We start from the raw sequence: 19113 nt of genomic DNA, 5'->3' as shown, positions 1-19113 counted from the left end.
AATGTCACCACTGCACTGGTTTACTGCATATTCTTAAGGAGCTTTAGGACCCTATGGTCAGATAAATGCGATCCTGAAAATTGATGATTGAAGTGTAATAAGAAAGACATTCATTGCATTAATTACCTGAATTAACAAATATAATAGAATTATATCACACAGAAAGAGGCCCGACATCCACTGCTGCTGGCACATTTAAAGATCTATCCAATGGGTACAACACCCTGCTCTTCCTCCATAACCTTACAAATTTGACTCTTCAAAAATATATCCAATTCTCTTTTACAAGTTACAAATGAATCTGCTTCCATTGCCTTCATGCAGTGCTTTCTAGATTATAATAACTTTGCATAAAAATAAATTCTTATTACACCTCTGGTTCTTTTACCAATAATTTTAATCTGTATCTTCCAGTGACCGACCCACCTGCTAGTGGAAACAGTCAAATTTTCTTCAGAATTCTGAACACCTCTGCCAAATCTCCGTGTGACTGTCTCCGCTCGAAGGAGATCCAACTTCTCTAGTCTTTCCACATCATCAAAGTCCCTCAACCTTGGATTCATTCCCACAAATCTCCTTCACACTCACTCCAAGACACTGACATCCTTCCTAAAGTGCCCACAACCAGACACAATACTCCAACAGGGCCCTAATTATTAATTTATTAAGGCCTGGCATTATTACTTCCTTGCTTTTGAACTCTAGGTTAAAATTTAGTTTACACACACCATATAATACTGCTGATCCCAGTGATTTCTTTACTTTTAGTTACTTATTACACGCTAATCACCAAGGGTCAAAAAAGGCCATTTTGGGAGATGGTAAAATTAAGAGGCAAGTAGATTCCAGAATACAAACATTTCAATGTTTTCTGTAAGTTAAAACAATCTTTGCTTGTCTGAGACACTTCCTGTGGTTTGTTTATAAAGTATTCACTGTTTTTGTACTCTTCCAGATGTAGTATGTTTAATTACAAAAGTCACTGCACTTTTGAGAGATAATTGAAAATGAAATGAAAAAATGAAATGAAAATTGCTTATTGTCACGAGTAGGCTTCAAATGAAGTTACTGTGAAAAGCCCCTAGTCGCCACATTCCGGCGCCTGTTCGGGGAGGCTGTTACGGGAATCGAACCATGCTGCTGGCCTGCTTGGTCTGCTTTCAAAGCCAGCGATTTAGCCCTGTGCTAAACAGCCCCATGTGTGAAGTACTGAAAAGTTTTGATATGATGGATGGAATGATCATTACTCTGGACACCATATACAATCTACTGGCCAATGAAGCAGTCTGCCACAAATTCATCTAAACAGCATCTATAGCAGTACACACAAGAGAAGGGGCTTAACTACCAAGCATGATCATCCACAGCAGCACACTGGCTTAATGATGCTCATTAAGAGACCATTTGGAGTTTATGTCTTAAAAACGCTCGGAGAATCAGAAATCTGCGAACCACATCTCCTATCATCTGCTCCCATATCTGTCAGAATGACAAACTGTCGCCCCAGCCCAATGCCCAGAGATAGAATGACTCAAACCATAGATACTTCCAGCAGATGTGGTCTTCTGGGGCAGTTTCACCATGCGCACTCTACAGTTTCGCTCTACAGCTTGTGCTGTCATTATATTGAACCATGGTTATTTATTTGTGATTCAGGAATTCCTTTAAAGTTACAATATAAAAGATGTCAATCAAATTTCCTTGCTGTTTTCTTTCTCACTCGGCCCCTCGCTATATCACTCAACATCTCATATTGACTTTTCTGACCAGAGTACTTTTTGTCATCAGCTGTCCCTCGATTCAAGAATGATGTCTACTCAGGACTGTGCGTCTTTTTATAACTGAGCACGCCGATTCTCAATCTTGGGGTACATGGGGCACCCGTCCCACGAAGAAGTGGGATCCAAAGTCCAAGATCTGCTTCCTTCCTTTCCTTCTCTGCTGCCATTTTGCCTCATAATCAAGACATTTGGACTCAAAGCACAATGCAGCTTTTAGTACAAGTTGTCACCATTTTGAACCACTGGGAGCAAGCTGCACCCAGTCATTAATGTCAATGCTGCCATGCTTCAAGGAGAGCTCCACAGCATCGTTCTCCATCCTCACCTGGAATGGTGACCATTTGAGAGTTGAGAAAACAGGACTTGGCTGCGGGGGTTTAGACCTTTTTGGCCATCCGGACAGAATGTTCAGTGCATCATGGATCATTTTGGAGGAGCTGTGCCTGAATACTTGTGGAGCTGGCCTTCTTGCAGGACACTATCGTTTGTTCAACGGTCATAGAGTTGTACAGTGCATAAAAAACCCTTTGGCTTATTGAGTCAACACCAACAATAACTTACCAGCACATCCCAGATCCTTGAATGTGATGCTGTTTCAAGTGCTCATCCACGTGCTTTTTTAAAGGCTGTAAAGGGCTCGAGCCTCCACTATCTTCCTATAAGCAGTGCATTCCAGATTCTCACCACCCTCGAGTGAAATTTTCTTTTCTCAAATCCCCTCGGAATTAGGGGCTGTTTAGCTCACTGAGCTAATCGCTGGCTTTGAAAGCAGACCAAAGCAAGCCAGAAGCACGGTCCGATTCCCATAACAGCCTCCCCGAACAGGCGCCGGAATGTGGCGACTAGGGGCTTTTCACAGTAACTTCATTTGAAGCCTACTCATGACAATAAGCGATTTTCAATCTCCTGCCCCTCATCCTAAAACTATACTCCGTGATTGGCCCCTTAACCAAGCTGCTTCCTAATTACCGTGTCCAACCCCTCAATCTTATATACCTCAATCGTATTCCCCCCTCAGCCTTCTCTGTTCCAAAGAAAACAATCCAAGCCTATCCAGTCTCTCCTTATAGCTCAGCTGCTCCATCCCAGGCAATATCCTGGTGAATCTCCTCAATCACTTCCAGTAGAATCACTTCCTTCCTATAGGGAGGTGAGCAGACTTGCACACAGTATTCCAGCTGTGGCCCAACCAACATTCTGTACAGCTCCAACATAACCTCCATGGTCTTATAATCTATGCCATGACTGATAACGGCAAGTGTCCCATAGGCCTTCTTAATTACCCTATTCACCTGCTCTGTTGACTTTAGGAATCTGTGCACAAGTACCCCAAGGTCTATCTGTTCCTCTGAGCTTCCTAGTGTCCTACCATTCATTACATACTCCTGTGTCCTGTTTCTTCTTCCAAAGTGCATCACCTTGAACATATCAGGGCTAAATACTGTCTGCCACTGCTCTGCCCATCTGACCAACCCATCTATACCTTCCTATAACCTAAGATTCTCTTCTTTACTGTTAACCACCCTACCAATCTTAGTGGCGTCTGTAAACTTACAAATTATTCCCCCCACATTCTCGTCTATCTCATTTATGTCTTTAACAACCACCGGCCTCCAGTTACTCAGCCTTCTACCCCCACCCATTGTGTCTCATTACTAATCCAATTTTGGATCCATCTCGACAAGTTTCCTTAAATTCCACGTGCTTCAACCTTCAGTCTCCCATGTGGGACCTTGTCAAAGGCTTTGCTAAAATCCATATAAACTACATCAACTCATCGAATCTGGAGGATGCAGCATAGGCATTTCTTGTGGGATTTCTCCAGTGCTCTAATGTGTTGTTGATAAACAATATAGTGTAATGAAGACAACTGTTCTGCACACTAAAACGTTTGCAGACTTGTGAAGGTCTTTGTTGAAAAACTCTCGCAATGCAATTTAGAACATACAGTGCAAGAGGTCATTCGGCCCATCGAGTCTGCACCGACCCACTTAAGCCCTCACTTCCACCCTATCCCCATAACCCAAGAAACCCTGCTAACCATTTTGGAAACTAAGGTCAATTTAGCATGGCCAATCCACCCAACCTGCAAGTCTTTGGACTGTGGGAGGAAACAGGAGCACCCAGGGGAAACCCACGGGGAAAACGTGCAGACTCTGCACAGACAGTGACCCAGCGGGGAATCGAACCTGGGACCCTGGCACTGTGAAGCCACAGTGCTAGCCACTTGTGCTACCGTGCTGCTCTTTGTAGGAAGCTAAGTTGATGCTGCTGATCCGTGTGAAATCGCCTGGTCATTGATGGCCTTTCAGGGGGATGGGTGCCAAGGTATGGGGAGTGCTCAACATATTCCAGAGTCTCTTCAACATATATTGGTGGTGGAATACTCGACCGATCAGGTCTATCAGGTAAGAGCTTTGTTTTGGCAACTTTGAAAAACAGGCAGTGTCTTGTATGTCGAGTTGTATGTGGAACCTGATGCAGATGGGCAATGACATTGCAGTCATCCACAAACTGTAGATCATGTATATTTATGTTGGTCAATTTAGTTTTGGTACAGAGGTGATGGAGGTTAAAGAGTTTTATATTTAGATGGTATTTAATATGCACACCAGAGGGCAGCTGATCTTTGAAGCCACTGTCACGTAGAATGTAATGTCTTCACTGATCCACCCAAATATAAGCCCTAGCTCAAAAGACAGTGATTAAGGACCTTCTATAGAGATTCACAGACTAATGAGCATAATCTACCTGTGAGAAATGGTAAGCACTGCCGAAGAAACGGTCTTATCCAAAACAGGCATATTCCTCCACCATAAATGTGGAGGGGCAAACAATTATATGTTTCAAATCAGTGAACTTTCATGAAAAAGACCTGAAGTATTAACTGTTCCTCTCTCCTCAGATGTTATCAGACCGGATTCACTCTCAACTTCCCTCTTGTGTGCAGAGTCAGAAGTCTTACAACACCAGATTAAAGTTCAACATGGTTGTTTCAAACACTAACTTTCGGAGCACTGCTCCTTCCTCAGGTGAAGGAGCAGTGCTCCGAAAGCTAGTGTTTGAAACAAACATGTTGGACTTTAACCTGGTGATGTAAGACTTCTTACTGTGCTCATCCCAGACCAACGCCGGCATCTCCACATCATCCTTCTAGTGTGGTCATTCCAGCGTATCAAACCTGTCACCAGCAGTTCAAGGAGGAAGCCGACCACCGTCTCCTCAAGGCAACTATTGATGGGCAATAAATGCCGTTTTTTTCTCACACTACTCATGTTGCCAGAATGGCTGTGTATTTACAGCATTTTATGATTTTATAGTTCTGGGTGCCACACTATAAGGATGTGAACACATTGGAGAGAGAACAGAAGAGTCTACAAGAATGGTTCTGGGGATGAGAAACTTCAGTTGTGAGGATGGATTGGAGTGGTTGGGACTGTTCTCCTTGGAGATGAGGCCAAGAGGAGATTTGATAGAGATGTTCAAAACCATTAGGGAGGAGGGGGGGGGATGGACAGAGCAGATGAGGTGAAACTATTCCCGTTCATAAAAGGATCGAGAACAAGAGGGCACAGGTTTGCAAAAGAAGCAAATGTGACGTGAGAAAAATGGTTTTCACACAGCGAGTGGTTCGGGTCGAGGATGTACGGCCTGGAAGCATGGTGGAGGCAGGATCAATTGACGCATTCAAGAGGGTATTAGATGATTACTTTAATAGAAACAATGTGCTGGGGTACGGGTAAAAGAAAGGGAATGTCACTAAGTCATAATGCTCATTTAGAGAGCTGGGGTAGACACGATGGGCCAAATGGCCTCCTTCTGCACCATAACAATTCTGTGATTTCCAGCATCTAATATTTCCAGCACCTAATGCATTTTGCTTTTCTATTCCTCCACCATCTGCTTTCAAACAGTTAGCCTGAGCCACAGCTCCCATTGCTGGGGTGACTAGATCACATCTCTGTGAAGCTTGCCGAGCGGGACTTTTTCCACTATAGCAATGATTCCATTGAGTATGGAACAAGCTGCAGAACTGGAACACATTCGTGACTTTTGTGCCATACAAAGAGGAAAATAAAGTCCCCTTTTTCCATCCTCTTATTATGATATAACAAGTATTTGTTCAGCCGTAAGTATATGCACAAGGCTGTTACATTTTTTAAGCTCTTTTTGACCTCTGTCACCTCAACACTGTCAAGTTGCAAAGTTCAGATGAGGGACTAATCACATATCTGCATAATTCGTTAACTGCCCATTTCAAACACTCAAAATATCAGAAAGGCTGGTGTGAACAAGATCCATCAAGTTGTTCTAAAATACTGCCTTTATGTAGCGCTCCTCGTATTAAAGGAATGACAGAAGGATTGTAAAGGTCAAAAGGCAGAGAAAGGGAGCAGTGGGAACAGTTAAAATTAAATGCTTTAAAGTTAGAGGGAAGAAGAGAATCCCATAAAACTTAGACACGGTGACTGAATGATTGGCCTCTGATCACAGAGCAGAGGGACTGGCAGTAACCCAGAGTTAGGAGAGAGAAGGGTGGGGGCAGAATGCTATGACCACAGAATAATGCTCAGACAGGGTGGAGGTAGGCCAACGAAGAGCGCCTAGCTGATGGGAAGGATCACTAAAGAATTCTCTAAGCATCTAAGTACACTCTGGCAACATTTATGCCAATGTGAGGCACAAGTGCAGATGTTAGCTACAAATATAGCTTTAGGCAAATATTATAAACATCAAACAAAGAAAGTGAGCACCAAGTAGGATCTCTAGGCTGGCCTGTAGGTTAAAGAAAATGCTCAATACTATTCAGCTCATCTTGCTGACTGCTTATTACATTCCACCAGTGACCATGACTGAAGGCAGCTATGGTTAAGTCTTTCTTTGATTCCTGACCAGTCAAACGCTTTTCAGATTATCAGTTATTTTCATTAAATATAAATAGTGCAAGTTCCAGGAAGGCTGGTCTACAAAATTTCTCCGAAGTGCATGATATTTAAACGATGGGCTTGCGATCAAATTATAGTATATTTCATGTTGGAGGACTAAAAATTCCTTAAACTAGTTGTGAGTAACAAGCTTTAAAGGCATGTAGTGCACTAAGTCACAATTATTAAACAGCAGAAACTTTATATTCCAAACATTCAATTATAGAATGAATGAACATGTTGCAAGGGCAGTTGCTTCTAACAAGACCAAGCAAGGACTATAGCACAAACCACCATGTATTGTAGTCATGCAGACAGATTGGACTGCAACATGCAGACTGATAGCAAATGGATAATAAAGCTGAAAATTGAACCTCAGCCAGTCTGACAGAATCTGTGGTCCAACCTGAAACTTCAACTGTTTCTCGCTCAGATTTCCAGCATCCGCAGCATTTTTTTTCTGTGTTGCGGCAGCAAATTAGTCCCTTGATCAGAAGTTCATAATTTACAATACGGCTGAAGCCGACAAAGGGAGAAGAGAAAGGGGGTTGGGGAGGAAAGAGAGCAAGGAGAAGGGGTCTTTCCTTCCCCCCCCCCCTCCACCCGATCAACCAGGGAGGATAGCATGGGGGGTGGGCGGGGAAGATGAGGAGGGGTTAGGGGAAGGGGGGTGGGGGGAGATACGCCGAACTAGACGGCAGCAATCTGTAAATAAAGTAACTTAAGACAAGAGCCTTTTTCCGTTACACTGTACAATAAATAAACACGAACGCCAATGTACACAATGTCGAAAATGCCAAAACAAATATCGTTTAAAAGGAAGTTCATAGTCTAAAGTTGCACCTGCGCCCTAGTGTAGCACTGGGAGCCAGGTAGAGGGGCCCTGCAAAGGACCCTGGCTTCACGGCGTCAGGGTCCGAGGTTCAATTCCCTGCTGGGTCACTGTCTGTGCAGAGTCTGCACGTTCTCCCCCTGTCTGCGTGGGTTTCCTCCGGGTGCTCCGGTTTCCTCCCACAGTCCAAAGATGTGCAGGTTAGGTGGATTGGCCATGATAAATTGCCCTTAGTGACCAAAAAGGTTAGGAGGGGTGGTTGGATTACGGGGATAGGGTGGAAGTGAAGTGAGGGCATAAGTGGGTCGGTGCAGACTCGATGGGTCGAATGGCGTCCTTCTGCACTTTATGTTCTATGTTCTAAAGATAGACGAGATCCCTTAGGCAGTAAGCTACCGTCCTGTCAACTGGTGTCCCAGTGGGCATGAAAATAAAATCCCATGGCACAATCTGAAAAGAGGAATTTGCTGAGAACAGTAGTAACAATGCTCAGTACAATGCCTCCTCAATCACCAGCAACAAAAAAAAGCTACACACTGGTCATTCACTTCATCGCTGTTTCTTGAGATCTTGCGAGTCCAAATCGACTTGCATGGCATGCGCAGAAGTAATTTGCGATTTGAAAATATTTCACAACACAAGTTGTTACTGATTGCAAAGATTGACAACCAAGTGGTTAAAATACTTTTTTTTTTTTTTAAAAACATTTACCTTCCCGCAATAGCCCCCACCGCACTGCCCCCCCCCCCCCCCCCCCCCCCCCACACCACCTGCCACAAATGCGTTTATTCATTCTACTAAATTAACAAAAGCTCAAGTTGTCTGCAAGTGGAATCTGTGAACTCAACAAAGCAATCACTGTGCAGATTTCTGTTACTGAATCTCCCTTGTGGTTACTGTGGAGTGTAGACTACGACTGCTAGAACCTCCGGTTACCCCCCCGACTCAAACGCAAGTCACTGCGAACATCAGAAAATACATAAACCATTTTTAGGAGAAGGAGAAAAACATTGTTTTTCAATAGAAATGACAGCATTCGGCCTTCTCACAAGTCCACACAATCAGACATACTAGTTTCCAGTCATGCAATCCAAAGGAATAATTGAATACATTCAACAGTGTCATGACAACATCTCAAACTACTATTGAAGGCCTGTGCACCGCAGTTAATTCCTCAGAGGTTTTCCAGTTCTAACTTGATGCTGACATATTTCCAATAATTTGGAATATCATCAAGCTATTTCCCACCTACATTAATCAGGCTAAACCAACCAATTGACACACCATCATCACAATTAATGCTGGAAAGTCATCGATGTCAAGTCGATATCATCGATATTGATATAGCCAGCCTCCCCGAATAGGCGCCGGAATGTGGCGACTAGGGACTTTTCACAGTAACTTCATTTGAAGCCTACTTGTGACAATGTGATTTTCATTTCATGTCATCGGCAGTACGGTGGCACAGTGGTTAGCACTAATGCCTCACAGCTCCAGGGACCTGGGTTCAATTCCGGCCTTGAGTCACTGTCTGTGTGGAGTTTGCAAGTTCTCCCATTTCTGCGTGGGTTTCCTCCAGGTGCTCCGGTTTCCTCCCACAGTCCAAAGATGTGCGGGTTAGGTGGACTGGCCATGCTAAATTGCACCTTCATGTCCAAAAGGTTAGGTGGGGTTACACGGATAGGGTGGAGGAGTGGGCTTAGGAAGGGTGCAGTTTCCAAGGGCTGGTGCAGACTCGATGGGCCAAATGGCCTCCTTCTGCACAGTAAGGATTCTATGATTCTCGTGCCAGTGGGCAATGCCTAGTCACCACTAACCTGCTTACTGACACTTGGTTAGGATTCCGCAAGAACCACTCTGCTCCAGAACTCATTTCATCCTGAATCACGGACAGCGTGGTGAATGCCAGAGTGACGAGAATAACTGCCCTGGACATAAAGGCAGCATTCAAGCAGGTTTGATATCATGGAGTACAAGAGGGCAACGAGTACACCCGGTGCATGTGGGAAAAGTATGAAAATTCCTTCACCTTCAGTCTACCAAACCTCCAGGGGCCCAGGTGCTCCATAAACCCCTTAAGCTCATTCTCTACTGCCCCGATAACTTCACCGACCTCGGGCTCGACTGATTCGAGCTCCCCCTCCACCAAACCCCCCCTCCCGCCTTAAAAGGAACATCAAACCGCAACCACCCCTTCTTGGCTTCACTCCCGTCAACTAGCCTGCCCAGCTAGTATAGTGGCCCCCGCCCAAGGCCTTCAACTTCCCTTCCCGCCCCAATTCCCCTCCCATCCCATCCATACCCCCTAAAGAGCAACAAAAAGTACACTCACCCTTGATGTTCCCTTCAGAAACCCTGCCATCAAAAACTCTTTTTTTTTAAAAAAAGCTTTTCAAAAAACAAACACACGCACCAACTTCTCCAACGGTCAATGTCCTCACTCTTCTCCCAGTCTATTGTCCCTCATGAACCCCATCGCCTCTTCTGGCATGCCAAAATAGTACCCGTGCTTCTGGAAAGTCACCCAGAGGTCGGTCAGGTACAATGCTCTGAACCGCACCCCCTTTTTAAAGTGGGCAGCCTTGAGCACACCAGAATGACGGAGTGGGATAGCTTGATCTTGCTTTCGGACAATGCTCGGCACAACATCGAGGGCCGAAGGGCCTGTTCTGTGCTGTACTGTTCTATGACCTGGTTAAACCCGATTCTCCTCTTCACCAGCTCCGCACCCAGGACCTGATAAACCAACAGCTCGTTCCCTTCCCAGGTACATATCCTCATCTGCCTCCCCCACAAGAGGATCTTCTCCTTATCTAGAAAGCAGTGCAACTGCACCACCATCATCCTTGGCGGCTCACCCGCCTGCGGCCTCATCAACAACCTGTACGCTCAGTCGACCTCCAGGGGTGGGTAAAGGCCCCCTCCCCCATCAGCTTCTCCAACATTTTGGGTATGTAGGTGCCGACTTCTGGAACCTTTGATGCCTTCGGGCATCCCCACAATCCTCAGGTTTTGTCTTCTGGAGTGATTTTCCAGATCCTCCACCTTCTCCTTCAGTCTCTTTTGGGTCTCCCGCATCACCCCCACCAACAAGGCCAACTGCTCCCTATGCTCCCTCACCGCCTCCTCCACTTTCTGGATCGCCCGGCTCTGGGACTCCAGCCTCTGCTCCACTCTCTCGATCCACAACTTAATCGGTTCCACCATTTTGGCCAGGTCTTCCAGGGCCTTCTTCCCTGCTGACAGAACTTTGCATTTACAAACTCTTATTAGCTGTTCCGTTGCCCACTGTTCTTGCCCTCCGCCATCTTATCCTGTGGTACACCACGAAGACTCTCCTGTTCCAGCAGCACTTTTCTTCTTGCCCCACTCCAAGTTCGTGAATCCATCCACCTTCCCAGGAAGTGTGTTTCAGACCATCACCAGCCTCTGGGTAAAAACGTTTGTCGTCAAATCATCCCTCAACCTCCTGCTCCTCACCTTGATCTTGTGTGCCCTTGTAACTATCCACGCATCTCATAATCTTGTACACCAGTGAAAACAACCCAAGCCTATCCAACCTCTCTTCATAACTTCAAAGTTCCATTCCCAGGCAACATTTCTGTTGAATTCTCTCTGCACCCCCTCCAATGCAATCCTATAATGTGGCAACCAGAATTGCAAAAAATATTCCAGCTGTGGCCTCACCAAAATCCTATACAACTCCAGCATGACCTCCCTACTTTTATAATCTATACCTCAATTGATAAAGGCAAGTGACCCATATGCCTTTTTCACCACCCTATTAACCTGCCCTTCTGCCTTCAGAGATCTATGGACAAACGCCTCTTTGTTCCTTGGAACCTCCCAGTGTCAGGCAATTGTTATGGGCCAGGACTTAGAAATTCACCTGACCTACAACTTTTATGTTGAATTTGGCTAGGATGAGCACAAGAGCCCTCACTTCAGGTGTAATACATCAGACTTCCTAGGCACATTAATCAAAACAAAGTTTATTATAAGAATGTAGTTAACATATATAAAAACAGCAAGAATTTATCAATTACAAGCATAAAGAAAACACAACAGCTACAGTAATCTATGTATATAATTCTTAATGAATCCCCCTTAGTAGCTGTTCCAATTGAATACAAAATCCAATAAACCAGAACCCCATTCAAGGGTGTGGCCCAGCACACTGTAATCTCACTTAATAGTGGTTAGCACAGTTGTTTCACAGCTCCAGTGTCCCAAGTTCGATTCCCGGCTGGGTCACTGTCTGTGCGGAGTCTGCATGTCCTCCCCGTGTCTGCGTGGGTTTCCTCCGGGTGCTCCGGTTTCCTCCCACAGTCCAAAGATGTGCAGATTAGATGGATTGGCCATGATAAATTGCCCTTAGTGTCCAAAAAAGGTTAGGTGGGGTTACTGGGTTACAGGGATAGGGTGGAAGTGTGGGATTAAGTGGGGTGCTCTTTCAAAGGGCCGGTGTAGACTGGATGGGCTAAAAGGCCTCCTTCTGCACTGTAAATTCTATGGTCCATGGGACTGGTCCTTTCCCTGAGATCCAGCCTCCAACTAGCAGATTCAAACTCTTTCCGGAAATAACTCTATTTTTAAAGTTACCAAGGCTGTTTGCTATACCTCATGTGCTTGCAGTTCCCTGGAACAGCTTTAACATGAAAACAGGGAAACATTGCTTCTCTTCTGTAGTGCAAAGCAACAAACCAAAACTGAAACCCAAACACCGACACCCCTTCTCACCTGACAGCCACAGCTCAGCTCCACCCACAAATGACATGACTGAAGCCGTGCTACAAGATAAGACAAAACCTTTCTTCAAGGAATACTCACATGACACCATTCTTTGAATACTTCCTTTGTCAATTGTATCACCTCACACTTTTCAGAGTTAAGCTCCATCTGCCACTTTTCTGCCCATTTGACCATCCCGTCCATACCTTCCTGTAACTCAAGACACTCAACCTCACTGTTAACCACCCGGCCAATCTTTGTATCATCTGCAAATATACTGATTCTACCGCCCTTGTTGAACAGGAAAGCGCAAGAGAATGGGATTAATAAATTTACGCATTCACACTACAGTCATTTTTGCACCACTGAACATTATCACTCTTTTTATCGTCTCCATCACAGTCTGCTTTAAACTCAGTAACCCGTACCAAGTCAGTTCCTTTAATGAGGTCATAGGCACTCATTGTTCAAACCTAATTACATAAATAGTCAGAATATTTCTTTTAATAAAGTGATTTGATTGACTTTCTGCTGAAAAAACTTATGTGCAAAGTCGTTCCATTCATAGTTAACAGGATTTAACATTTATAAGATTAGCTTCTAAATTGCCCTCTACATCCCAACTTTAAAAAACAATGCCTATTAGGCACAACATTGAGGGCCGAAGGGCCTGTTCTGTGCTGTACTGTTCTATGTTCTATTTGCGGTTTTAAATTTTGTGGGCCTGGAGGTTTAGAGAGAACTCTTAGTATAGCTGGCATTCTGGAGGATAATTTTTAAAATCAGAACAGCAACATGAGATATACCAGAGACATAAGAGTTGTTTTGTTCCTGATATTTCTCCTCGTTTGTTTTGTATAATTCCTTCAGGTGAGTTCTTGGTTCCTACATCCTCAAGCCAGATACTTAGGGAAGTTTCTAAAGATCTTCTGGTAAATGGAAAACTCTCAAGATTACTTCAGTCACTGAATCAATCCTGCGTTTCCATAGGTTCCGTTTAATCTTTAAAAAGTGACAGTGCAACTCTCTAACAAAGTATCAACTGCCAAACAAATTTAACAAATAGCCATTCAAATAAACAGAAACAGAAACATAGTTACTAAGTTCATTCCTATTGCAACAGAAAATAAATCGCTTTCATGCTCAACTGAATTTGAATAAATCATTGCATCTAATGTGGAACTATTTGACTAGTCAGCGTTCTCTGCGCGTTTCAGACAGAGTCACTTGAAAGATTGCATATTTCTTTCAAAGTTCCAGACAGAAGTCTTGGTTTGAAAAGAACAAGCTGATGAATTCTTTGAAACAATTTCCGGAGTCAAGTGGAGATCAAACAACCATTTTCCTGAAGAGTGTATTCCAAAAGCATATTTGAACAAAACAAATAGCAGATTTGGTTTCAAATATTAGGGGCTGAATTCCTCCTTCGGGTAACTATTTGACGAGCCAATCAAGCAATTGCTGCAACAATGCTTTAATTTACACAGGGGCATTATTTGTCGTCCGGGAGGTTAGCTTTTAATACCTTACATTCCTCAGCAGGCAGCAAAAACCAAGGAAGCTTTTGGACAAAAATGCAACCTTTTTGTCATAATGTGCAAATTGTTTGTAGCATGGGTTCTGATGAAAATTCATCGACCTGAAACGTTTAACTCCATTTCTTTCCACAGATGTTGCCTGACCTTTCTAACATTTTCTGTTTTCATTAACGAAGGGAACATGGATTTACAAAGCTCGTGTTGATCTACGGAACATAGACAGCAATGCAAACCACGGAAAACAAATAGCTTTAGCTTGAACACCCCTCTCTCACCATCCCTCGATATCTCTTGTCTCACAAGAGATGGGGTGGAATGGTATATGATTGGGTGAGAGTCCAATCCCAAGTAGTCTCACAGTTGCACCTTATCCACCACCTTAAACAGTCAGTCCCATCACCAGCTGAGATTCTCTTAAATGTATTCATTCACAGGGTGTGGGCACCACTGGCTAGGCCAGCATTTGTTATCCAGCCCTAATTTCCATCAAGAAGGTGCTGAGGAGCCACCTTCTTGAACTGCTGCAGGTACACCCAAAGCATTCCAGGATTTTGGCCCAGTGACAGTGAAGGGACAACAATATAGTTCCAAGGCAGGATGGTGTGCTGCTTGGAGGGGAATGGTGGTGGTCCAATGCATCTGCTGTTCTTGTCCTTCTAGGTGGCAGATGGTCATGGGTTTGGCATTGGAGCCTTGGCAAGTTGTTGCAGTGCATTTTGTAGATAGTATACCATGAAGCCAATGGGAGTTGGTGGCAGAGGGAATGAATATTTAAGGTGCTGGATGGGGTGCCAATCAAGCGAGCTGCTTTGTCGTGGATGGTATTGAGCTTTTTGAGTGGTGATGGAGCTGCACTCATCAAGGCAAATGGAGAATTTCCATCACAATCCCAGCCTGTGCCTTGTAGATGGTGGACAGGCTTTGGGGAGTCAGGAGGAGAGTTACTCGCCACAGAATTCCTCATCTCTGACCTGCTCTTGCAGCCATAGTATTTATATAACTGGTCCAGTTTAGATTCTGGTCAATGGTAACCCCCAGGGTGCTGATTGTGGGGGATTCAGTGATGGTCATAGCATTAAATATCATGGGGGATGGTTACATTCTCTCTTGCTGGAGGTGGCCATTGCCTGGCAGTTGTGTGGCACAAATGTTACTTGCCACTTAGCAGCCGAACCCTGAAGGTTGTTTGCTGATTATTGTACCGTGTACAACTCTAATTGCAATTCCTCAAATACTGAAGCAGTCTGTGCCCACATGCCACAAGACCTGGACAACATTCAGACTTGAGCTGATTACTGGCAACTAAAATGCACCCCAAACAAGTAGCACGTTAGCACTGTTGCTTCACAGCGCCAGGGTCCCAGTTTCAATTCCCAGCTTGGGTCACCGTCTGTATGGAGTCTGCAGGTTCTCCCAGTGTCTGCGTGGGTTTCCTCCGGATGCTCCGGTTTCCCACCACAAGTCCCGAAAGACTTGCTCTGAATTCTTCCTCATTGCACCCAAACAGGCACCGGAATGTAGCGACTAGGGAATTTTCACATTAACGTCATTGCACTGTTAATTTAAGCCTACTTGTGACAATATAAACATTATCATCTCCAACAAGATAGAACCAAACAATCTTCCATTAACATTCAACAGGGTTACCAATGCCAAATTCCTTGCCATCAACATTCTGGGGATTTCCATTGAGAAGAAACTGAACTAGACCAGTCATATAAATACTGTGCTACAAGAACAAGTGACAGTCTGAGGCAAGTAACCCATCCCCTGACTCCTCAAAGCCACCATTTACAAGGCACAAATCAGGTACGATGGAATATTCCCCAATTACCCGGACAAGTGCTCAAGAAGCTCAATACCATTCAGCACAAAAGAGCCTGGTTGATTGCTCCCTGTCTCCACCAGCGATACACCATGATTTCAGTGGCTACTGTCCATAAAATGCATTGCAGCCACTTGCCAAGGTATCGGGCGGCACACTGGTTAGCACAGTTGCTTCATAGCTCCAGGGTCCCAGGTTCGATTCCCGCCTTGGGTCACTGTCTGTGTGGAGTCTGCACCTTCTCACCGTGTCTGCGTGGGTTTCCTCCCACAGTCCAAAGATGTGCAGGTTAGGTGGATTGGCCATGCTAGATTGCCCTTACTGTCCAAAAAGGGGTGTGGTTACGGGGATAAGGTGGAGATATCGGCTTGGGGAGGGTTCTCTTTCCAGAGGCCGGTGCAGACCCGATGGGCCGAATGACCTCCTTCTGCACTGTAGATTCTATGATCTTCAATGGGGCTTCCCAAATTTGTAGAACCTTGAAGGGCAAAGGCAGCAGGCATGTGAGAATACATCTGCAGAATCTGCAAATGACAAACCATCTTGACTTGGAACTAAATCACCACTTCTTCACTGTCGATGGGTGAAACTCTCGACCCACACCTCAGAGTATCTGCATGAACTGCAACTGTTTGAGGAGGAGGCACACTTCGACCTTATCAAAAGCAAGTTCTGGTTTCATCTGTGTCACACACATCTCTCATGAGCAAATAAAACTACCTTCACCTCGGAGAGCAGATTTTCTCTCATTTGACGATGGCACCTTTGACAGTACAGAAGTACCGTCCTGAAGTGACAGCCTTGATTCTATGCTCGACTCTGGGGTGGAGCTTGTACCCATTACATTTGGATCCATGTCAGCTGTGAGTGCGACCACTGACCCAAGTCTAAATCAGGAACATCTGGAGACTAATACAGCTGGAGTTTGAAATTAAAGTTTATTTATCAAAATAAGCAAATCTTTTCTGTTGGCTTTCAGCAGGCAGCCTTTTGGCCAAACAACATCATGTTCAGACATCCTCTAAAATCTACGATGTTTACACTCACAGAGCTACTGCTGGTTTATCCTGTGGAAAATAAAACCTCCTGTTGCTTTTGGCCACTTTAATTGGGAAAGCTTAAGAGGGACTTTGGCACAATAGCCAGTGAAAGTCATCTCACAAATACAACAATTCCAAAAAAGTTAAAGATGGTACCAAACCTAAAGAAAAAATGCAGAATTGCGCAACGATGAATGGCAGGTCAGAAGATTGGGCGGAATATAAAAAACAGCAAAGAATAATTAAAACATTGATAAGGATGGTAAAATTAGAGTGAGAGAGAAAGAAAACTAGAAATATAAAGACAGATCATTAGTCCTATAGAAGGTAGGTCTGAAGAATTAATAATAGAGATGGCAAATATATTTAACAGGTGTTTTGCATCAGTCTTCACTATAGAGGACACAAGTAACATCCTAGAAATGGCTGTAAATCAGGGGTTAGAAGGGAAGAACTCAGGAAAATTGATCACTAGGGAAGTGGCACTTAGCAAATTTTTGGAAGTACAGGTTGAAAAGTCCCTGGGTTGCCAATGATTTCATCCCAGAGTCTTAAAACAAATGGCTGGTGACGTCGTTGATTCCTTGGTTTTACTTTTTCAAAATTCACCAGATACGGGAAGGTTGCATCAGATTGGAAAACAGCAAATGTAACTCCTTTATTCAAATAAAGGAGGAAGACAGAAGGCAGAAACTATGGACTAGTTAGCTTAACATCTGTCATAGGGAAAATGTTATAGGTTATTATTGAAGAAGTTATAGCAGGGCACTTAGATAAATTCAAGGTGATCAGGCAGAGTCCACATGGTTTTGTGAAAGGAAAATCATGTTTAACCAATTTACTGGAGTTGTTTGAAGTAACAGGTGTTGTGTAGAAATGGGAATCAGAAAGCATTTGATAAGCTGCCTCATCAAAGTTGATTGTGGGAAATAACAGGTCATGGTGTAGGGGGTAACATATTGGCATGAAAAGAATATTGCTAGCTAACAGGAAAACAGCAGATTTTCAGGTTGACAGGATGTGACAAGTCCTGTGCCACAAGGATTAATGCTGGGCCTCAACACTTTATTTATATAAAGGATTTGGATGAAGGGGCCTAAATTTAGTATGGCTACTAAATTTGTTGATGACACAAAGATAGATAGGAAAATAAGTTCTGAAGAGAAGACTACAAAAGAATATGGATAGATTAGGTGAGTGGGCAAAAATCTGACAAAAGGATTATAATGTGGGGAAATATGCGGCTGTCCATTTTGGCAGCATGAATAAAAAAGCATATTATTTAAATGGTGAGAGATTACAGAGCTCCGAGATGCAGAGGGTTCTGTGTGTCCAAGCGGTTGAATCGCAAAAGGTTAGTTTGTAGGTGCAGCAAGTAATTACCAAAGCGGCACGGCGGCAGTGGTTAACATTGCTGTCTCTCCGCACCAGAGACCTGGTTCAATTCTGGCCTCGGGTGACTGTCTGTGTGAAGTTTGCACTTTCTTCCCGTGCCTGTGTGGGTTTCCTCCGGGTGCTCCTTTTCCTCCCACAGCACAAAGATATGCAGCTTAGGTGGATTGGCTATGTTAAATTGCCCCTAGTGAGGTTACGGGTATGGGGCCTAGGTGGGGTGCTCTTTCAGGGTGCCGGTGCAGACTCGATGGGCCGAATGGCCTATTTCTGCACTGTAGGGATTCTATAAATATTGTTTATTGCGAGGGGAATTGAATACAACAATAAGGAGGATATGCTTCACTTGTACAGGTTTTAGTGACACCACATCTGGAGTACTGTGCAATTACTGGTCTCCTTATTTAAGAAAAGATGTAAATGCATTGGAAGCAGTTCAGAGAAGGTTTACTAGACTAATACCTGGAATGGGCAGGTTGTCTCAAGAAGAAAGGCTGGACAAGCTGGTATTTTCTGGAGTTTAGAAGAGCAAGAGATGACTTGATTGAAACACATATGATCCCGAAGGGTACTGACAGCTTGGATGTGGCAAGGGTATTTCCTCTTGTGAGAGAATCTAGAACAAGGGGTCACTGTTTTAAGACAGAGATTAGGAGAAATTTTATCTCTCAGAGGGTGGGAGTCTTTGGGATTTTCTTACTCAAAATGTGGTTGAGGCAGAATATTTGAATTTCTATGAGGCAGAAGCAGGACGAGGTACTTTGTATCAGTGTTCACTAAAGAAAGGGACTTTGTGGAAGATGATTCTTGGGTAGGGTGTGTGAACAGTCTGAATCATGTTGCCATCGAAAAGGAGGCATTAGTCTTTTAAAAGATATTAAGGTAGATAAGTGTCCTGGGCCGGATGGGATTTACCCCAGAATACGGAGGGAAGCAAGGGAGGAAACTGCTGGGGCCTTGACTGACATCTTTTTATCCTCATTGGCTACAGGTGAGATCCGAGAGAACCACACTAATGTGGTTCTGCTGTTTAAGGAAGGTGGCAGAGA

The 19113-nt window shown here is 44.2% G+C and overlaps 1 protein-coding gene across 1 annotated transcript in view; it reads right to left on the bottom strand.

Annotated features, from left to right (window-relative positions):
* The window catches only part of acer3 (alkaline ceramidase 3), a 201242-nt gene that overhangs the window by 76385 nt on the left and 105744 nt on the right, over positions 1-19113 (bottom strand). The gene's annotated exons all lie outside the window — the stretch shown is intronic.

This window comes from Scyliorhinus canicula, chromosome 14 (genome assembly GCF_902713615.1).
Source record: "Scyliorhinus canicula chromosome 14, sScyCan1.1, whole genome shotgun sequence".
NCBI classification, from domain to species: Eukaryota; Metazoa; Chordata; class Chondrichthyes; order Carcharhiniformes; family Scyliorhinidae; genus Scyliorhinus; species Scyliorhinus canicula.
This window is presented reverse-complemented; position numbering and strand designations above follow the sequence as displayed.